The sequence below is a fragment of the Pseudoliparis swirei genome, chromosome 20 (assembly GCF_029220125.1).
Source record: "Pseudoliparis swirei isolate HS2019 ecotype Mariana Trench chromosome 20, NWPU_hadal_v1, whole genome shotgun sequence".
Lineage (NCBI taxonomy): Eukaryota > Metazoa > Chordata > Actinopteri > Perciformes > Liparidae > Pseudoliparis > Pseudoliparis swirei.
This window is the reverse complement of record NC_079407.1, coordinates 26,959,129-26,966,930: the sequence shown is the minus strand read 5'-3', so window position 1 is coordinate 26,966,930 and position 7,802 is coordinate 26,959,129. Positions and strand designations below refer to the sequence as shown.

The following is a 7,802-nucleotide window of genomic DNA, read 5'->3' as shown; positions in this document are numbered from 1 at the left end:
AAAAGTCTGAGGCTAAAGGTCTGAGGCTAAAGGTCTGAGGCTAAAGGTCTGAGGCTAAAAGTCTGAGGCTAAAAGTCTGAGGCTAAAAGTCTGAGGCTAAAGGTCTGAGGCTAAAGGTCTGAGGCTAATGGTCTGAGGCTAAAAGTCTGAGGCTAAAGGTCTGAGGCTAAAAGTCTGAGGCTAAAAGTCTGAGGCTAAAGGTCTGAGGCTAAAGGTCTGAGGCTAAAGGTCTGAGGCTAAAAGTCTGAGGCTAATAGTCTGAGGCTAAAGGTCTGAGGCTAAAGCTCTGAGGCTAATGGTCTGAGGCTAAAGGTCTGAGGCTAAAAGTCTGAGGCTAATAGTCTGAGGCTAAAGGTCTGAGGCTAAAGCTCTGAGGCTAATAGTCTGAGGCTAAAGGTCTGAGGCTAAAGCTCTGAGGCTAAAGGTCTGAGGCTAAAGGTCTGAGGCTAATAGTCTGAGGCTAAAAGTCTGAGGCTAAAGGTCTGAGGCTAAAGCTCTGAGGCTAATAGTCTGAGGCTAAAGGTCTGAGGCTAAAGCTCTGAGGCTAAAGGTCTGAGGCTAAAAGTCTGAGGCTAAAGGTCTGAGGCTAAAAGTCTGAGGCTAATAGTCTGAGGCTAAAGCTCTGAGGCTAATGGTCTGAGGCTAATAGTCTGAGGCTAAAGCTCTGAGGCTAAAGGTCTGAGGCTAAAGGTCTGAGGCTAAAAGTCTGAGGCTAATAGTCTGAGGCTAAAGGTCTGAGGCTAAAGGTCTGAGGCTAAAAGTCTGAGGCTAAAGGTCTGAGGCTAAAAGTCTGAGGCTAATAGTCTGAGGCTAAAGCTCTGAGGCTAATGGTCTGAGGCTAATAGTCTGAGGCTAAAGGTCTGAGGCTAAAGGTCTGAGGCTAAAGGTCTGAGGCTAAAGCTCTGAGGCTAAAGGTCTGAGGCTAAAGCTCTGAGGCTAAAGGTCTGAGGCTAAAGGTCTGAGGCTAAAGGTCTGAGGCTAAAGCTCTGAGGCTAAAGGTCTGAGGCTAAAGCTCTGAGGCTAAAGGTCTGAGGCTAAAGGTCTGAGGCTAAAGCTGTGGCCTACGTCACAGGAGTTTCCCCGAAGGTCAAAGGTCATCTCCCTGACGTAGGGATCTCTTTCTATCGGGATAACTCTAACCCGATTATAAGGATAAAGGCATCATTGGAAGAGGCAGCGTCGCCCACTCTCCTCTCTTCAAGTCACTCCGAACGCTCGCGAGGAGACAACAATCTCTTTAAGCTGGTCGGGTGAAGAAAAAGAGAGAGAGAGAGAGGAGGTGGAGCTACAGAATGAGGAAGAGGAGGTCAGAGAAGGTCAGTCTGGTGATTCATACAACACAAATATTCAAAGTAGACGCAAAGTACATCGAACCAAACCGTGAACACGGTGATGTCATAATACTGTTTAGAGGCGGTGAGCGACCGTTTAGTTCTGTGTTGCCACCGGCAACTCCTTCAGATGCCAACAGACGGGATTACTATGCAGTTTTAACTCAGTGCAGTCAGTTTGAATCCAGTTTATTTGACACAGCTCAATATCACAAATTACAAACTCCCCTCGGAGGGCTCTACAATCTGTACGCAGACGACATCCCTGACCTTTGACCTCACATCGGAGCAGGAAAATCTCACAAAAAATACAGAAAAAAACCCTTCAAAAGTGAAGAAACCTTCAGGAGAGCAGCAGAGGAAGATCAATGAAGCGATACAGATAACATACTTCACATGTGTGTTCATGTACACACGCCTCTGCACACGCACTTCAGGGGACGACATTTACACATTTTTTAGAGGGCAGTTTTTCCCCAATGACTGAAATCCAGGGGCATTAAAAAAAGAAATTGGGGGCACATAACATTTAACCTTTGTTCAACAATAAATAAATATACTTAATTAGGCTTACAGTGTATGAGCAACTGTCGTAAAAATGGCAATAATAAGACTATTATGCAATAATAAGACTATTGCATAATAAGACTATTATGCAATAATAAGAAGTATTTTCTTAGATTATTTTTAACAGAAAACCTAAATCAGACAATCATATTCAATGTTATCATTATTTCTTTGTGGTTATTTACTGTTATTACATTTTTTATACAACTATTAACATATTTCTTGAATTTTTTTTTTTTTACAAATTATATTTAAATTATATATTTTTCGTGTACCTACCTGGTACCGAAAATACAGAGAGGACACACACAACAAAAACAAAACGCTATTAAATTATCAGAATTATTAGAGGAAATTACGGGGTTAATCTTTAGTGACATCAGGGGCCACATTATATCTCTTAGGGGCAGTTTTGACCTTTGCCCTCGTGAGTTTCCGACGCTGCGGTCGAGTAATGAGCTTCCTCTCCATTTTTTTCCTTTCCCCCCCCCTTCATCCCTCGCTCATTATTCCAGAGCGAAGTGTGTCCTCGTCGTATCTTTTGACGTTATTAGAAGATAATTATACAGACAGAATAGAGCCAACTTAATAAATATATATTTATAGAAAGATGGAATTTCGAGCTCCGGACATCCCACCAAACTAAAAACTGAAATTTAAACTTTAAAGCCTTTTTTTCCTTTCTTTTTTGTTCTCTTTAATTTCGCTATATTTCTACACTATGCAACACGCGGCGAGGAACACGACCACGCAGTACACGCACGCCGCAGACAGAGGGCGTCTGCGATCCTCGGTCAAAGGTCAACGTCTTCACCCCCAAATCCCTCGCCGTCCAATCGGCAGCCAGATTTGGCGGAGGCCGAAAGCAGAGCTGTACGGTATCGACCAATAAGAGACCCCCGAAGCCACTCGGCGGCCTCCGCGAAGGCAGGAAGCGCGCCTCGCCGATCCTTTCATCCGGAAGGATCTCCAGACGATCAGCAGCTGCCGGAGAGGTGAGACAGGAAGTGTGGTGCGGCGACTTTAATGAGGGCCTCCAGATTCCGCCGTCTCCTCTTGATTGATCAAAAACACGGATGACAAAGAGCAGAATGCTGTTTATGTGAATTTAAAGGTTACATATTTTATCTTTTACACTCTTTAAAGTCATAATGATAGAACTGCTGTGGTTCATTTTTAAAGATGAGGTACCTTGAACATGAAGCTCTGAGTTTGTTGAGCAGCTCCTGGATCAGTTTGATGGGGTCAACGCTGTCGAGTTTTGCAGTTTTTTCAGCGTTTGGGTTCTCGTCATACGTAGAATAAAATACATAAAGATCTAATTATCCCGCCTGTGGGACTTTCTTCATACTCCTTCACCTGACTTAAATTACATATTCTATGTCATATATAAACTTTCATTATTTTCTTACTTAGTTACAAACTTATTTACTTACTTATTTACTTACTAACTTATTTACCTATTTATTTACTTACTTATTTCCTTACTAACTTTTGTACTTACTTTTTTATTTATTTACTTACTTATTTACTTACTAACTTATTTACTTACTTTTTTATTTATTTACTTACTTATTTACTTACTTACTTATTTACTTACTAACTTACTTATTTTTTAATTTATTTACTTACCTACCTACTTATTTACTCACTCCCTAACTTCCTCCTTTACTTTTAACTCTGAGTTTCACACGTCCAAACCTTCTTATTTTCAGAGTTTTTGGCCATTTCCCAATTTTCTTTGTATTTCTTTTAACACGATGGACATAAAAATGACAGAAAATTAACCCGACCAATTACAACTGCCACAAAAGTTGGAAAAAAACCAATAATAAAAACTATGATGGCAAACGTTTTCTTTTAACATTTGGGACTTTTGCTCTGAAAAAGAAATAAACTGAATATTTTCTGCCTGCTTTCTGCGTAGAAAGACCCACGGCCTCGACCTCCGAGGAAGAACTTCTGAGAACATCTCGGAGACGACGAGATGGCGAGCGGCACGGACGTTGTTCTGATCCGCCGAAAAGAAGAAAGAAGTGCACGTGGAGACAGGGCTGGGTCATGGTGGCCATGATGGATTTGCATGAAGATGGAGTAAAAAACGTTGGAATATTGCTTTATTTCCTAATTATCTGATAGAGAGACATATTTTTGCTGAGATATATTCAAATATTTGGGATTTATGGAAGATTTTCCACCCTTCAAATGAAGTCCACGCCCACTTTCTGGAGAAGGGAGTAAAAGAACGAGGGATTTATTTACATGACTGGACGGCCGAGACGTTCAAAACTACGATTCAAGCTTTAATAATGCAAAAAAAAGTGACGAGCGACACCTGCTGAGCACAGGATGACGTAACCGTGACGATGATTTCTTCTGGGAGGCCCCAAAGTGAGAAAGACGTTATATTTTACAGATGGTTTTTACCAAAAAAAAGAGGAAAAAAAGTGTTATAAAACATACGCTCACGGATACAGACGGAGGAGGACGATGAAACACCCCCCAGACAATACATGAGAAATATGAACATCTCATGAAGAAGAACTGGATATTAAAGGTGAAGATTGCGACATGCATGGCTACCAGCAGATTTCTCTCTTTCCCATCACTGTCGACCTCGTGGAGTCACACGTTCGCCTCTCCACGAGTCATTTATGTCATAAAAATAACAGCATCTGAGGTTTATTAATGAATATTTTTCGGGGTTTGAATCTATATTTCATGTTATTTTTTCTTCCATATGTCATGTTTATGTTGTATTTGATGGAATTCATCACGGTTCCTTATCTTACAAGGACGTTTTGTAAAGAAGGACCTTTTTTTAATTTGAACTTCTGTAATATATCTTCAATAAATTGATAAGAATGTGAGAAGTTTGTGCATCAGGGTTGTTTATGAATATGCCGATATTAATCCAACTGCTTGTGATCTACTGGTTTACTGATAAGACATGCGTGATAATCAGTGCTCATCATTCTCACTTTATGAGGTCACATTCCTATAATTGGTCTTATATGTGTATGAATGAAATTATGAATTAAGATTTCTACCAGCGAATGTGAAACTACAGGATTTCATTCTCCTGGAACTGACTCCATGTTAATTAATGGTAACATGGCTTCATCTTTAATTATATTTAATCATCTTTAATCGTCTTTATTCATCTTTAATCATCTTTAATCATCTTTATTCATCTTTAATTATATTTAATCATCTTTAATCATCTTTAATTTTATTTAATCATCTTTATTCATCTTTAATCATCTTTAATCATCTTTATTCATCTTTAATTATATTTAATCATCTTTATTAAATACAGTTAATTAATGCTTTGGACTTCATTTAAGATTTTAAATGTGCAAATATTGAACACAAAAGCCAAGGCTTCAAAATAAAATAAAATTTTTGCTGCCACGGTTTTCTGCAATAAAATTAATATGCAGTTAGAGAAATACATTTTATTTTGAAAAGTGAAATTATTGAGCAGAAATGTGCACACAGAAGATTACAATTATTATCTTTACAGGTCGGTGGACGTGTTTATTTAATTAAAATGTGCAATGATGATGTTTATGAAATGCTCCTTTAAATAGTGAATAAACTGAAGTATGCGACTATTTTTTATACACACACACACGCAAACGCACACACACAAACAAACACAGAAACACACACACACAGACACACACTCACAGACACACACTCACAAAAACACACTCACAGACTCACACACACAAACACACACACACACACACACATACTCACACACACACACACAAACACAGAAACACACACACACGCACATACCCCCCCACACACACACTCACACAGACACATTCGCACTCACACTCACACACACACACACACACACACACACACACACACACACACACACACACACACACACACACACACACACACACACACACACACACACACTGTGCGAAACAGAACCAGCCACACAGTGACAACCCTACTGGATCCAATAAGGCACCTCTACTGCCCTCTGGTGGAGTATTGGTGGAATGCAGGCAGTAGAGGGCCCTTGTTGGGTTTCCTCAAATAAGTTACAGCTATTCAATAGAAACAAGGGTGTGTGTGTGTGTGTGTGTGTGTGTGTGTGTGTGTGTGTGTGTGTGTGTGTGTGTGAGAGTCACTAAGTCAATGCAGTGATTTTATTTCCACAACATACAATCACACAACACTACAGGTGTGTAGTTGTTGGCAGAATTTGAAGAAGGCAGATATGTGGATCTAGAAATCGGTGTGAGGGCCTCTTTATCTTGTCAAGGATGTGAGTGTGTGTGTGTGTGTGTGTGTGTGTGTGTGTGTGTGTGTGGGGGCAGGGGCGGCCCTAGCACATTTGGCGCTCTAGGCGAGCTTCACTCGTGGCGCCCCCCCCCCCCCCCCCCCAAAAAACGATTTTGCACTTTCAAACGCTATTTTGCACTGCAAGACTGAATTTCTTTCAAATAAACAGAACAACGATCGCAACAATGAACAAACATTAAATAAAGAACAAAATCCCTGAAAAAATGTCACGTCTTGTGCTGAACTCGGCTCCGGCCACGCCCCCCTGATCAACGGAGCACATTCACTCCCTCGTCGCCTGCAAATAATGCTTTTTTTGTTTTCTGTTTCCTTCCGTTTTCGATTTTTGGCTCATTTTACCCTAATGTTAGATTATTTTTTTAATGTCAAAATATTGGTTGGAGATATAGATGGGGGGGGGGGCGCAAAAAAAAAAAGCCCAGCAAACCTGGACACCTGGACACCTGAAGACCTGAAGACCTGAAGACTTGGACACCTGGACACCTGGACACCTGAACACCCACATACACACATGCACACAGACACACACACATACACATACACACAATATAATGTCATGTTCCATTAACATTGGGTCATTATCTGTTTTTAAGAGGATATAAAAATAGAATTAGTTTTTAAAGCCGATTCTGTGAAGTTTACAATGAGAACTCATTTTAACTACACATGACACCACGCTGACATGCTAACTGTTGTGTTAGCTGCTTTCTAAGTGTTGCGTCAGCTGCTTTCTAACTGTTGCGTTAGCTGTTTTCTAAGTGTTGCGTTAGCTGCTTTCGAACTGTTGCGTTAGCTGCTTTCTAAGTGTTACGTTAGCTGCTTTCTAAGTGTTACGTTAGCTGCTTTCTAACTGTTGCGTTAGCTGCTTATGCTAATGCAAACCTAGCATAACAGATTTTTTCAATAATAAGCAAGTAGTCACGTCTCAAGCATATATTTACACACTGCTCCCTCTCCATTGTAAACACACATTTTACTTAAAAATAAAATGTTATTGTAAATTTCTATTTCATATTTAAGATCAACACGCTGTCTTTTGACTTTAAAGCCCCAAAACAACAACAAGGCAAATTCCACCCGTGACAACTTAATCTGATTCAAGCCGCAACCTGAAAACCGGAAATTAAAAAACGAAACGTCAGTGTTTACGGCTCTTTGAGTTATTTATATTTTAAGCGCTGCTTCGGGAAAAAAAAGTTAACGTGGCTACAAATACTTAAAGCGATAAATTAAGATGCAAACGCCGTCCGGCTTTGTTCTCCAACAGGAGATTTGGATCCGTGCCTGGAGAACCCATCGGTTCCTGAATCATCTGAACACACACACGCGCACACACACACACGCACACACACACACACACACACACACACGCACACACACACACACACCAGTGAGTTTGTCTGGAAAACGGTAGAGAAAGAGAGGAGGTCTGGGAATGCTGTCGGGAGGCGGCGGGGGGAGGGGGGGGGGGGTGGGAAGTTGCAACTTCAGGGCAATATAGACCACATGCTATGTCAAGGCATGCACGTGTCCTTTGTAGAGAGAGTGAAAGAGCAAATGAAAAGAGGAGGA

General features: G+C 40.7%; 1 long non-coding RNA gene across 1 annotated transcript; it reads left to right on the top strand.

The window, feature by feature from the left end:
- The first annotated feature begins 931 nt into the window (after positions 1 to 931).
- Positions 932 to 4,772, top strand: LOC130210781 (uncharacterized). Its single transcript, XR_008834858.1, has 2 exons — positions 932 to 2,893; positions 3,826 to 4,772. It is a non-coding gene; the product is annotated as an uncharacterized LOC130210781 (long non-coding RNA).
- Positions 4,773 to 7,802: the final 3,030 nt, after the last annotated feature.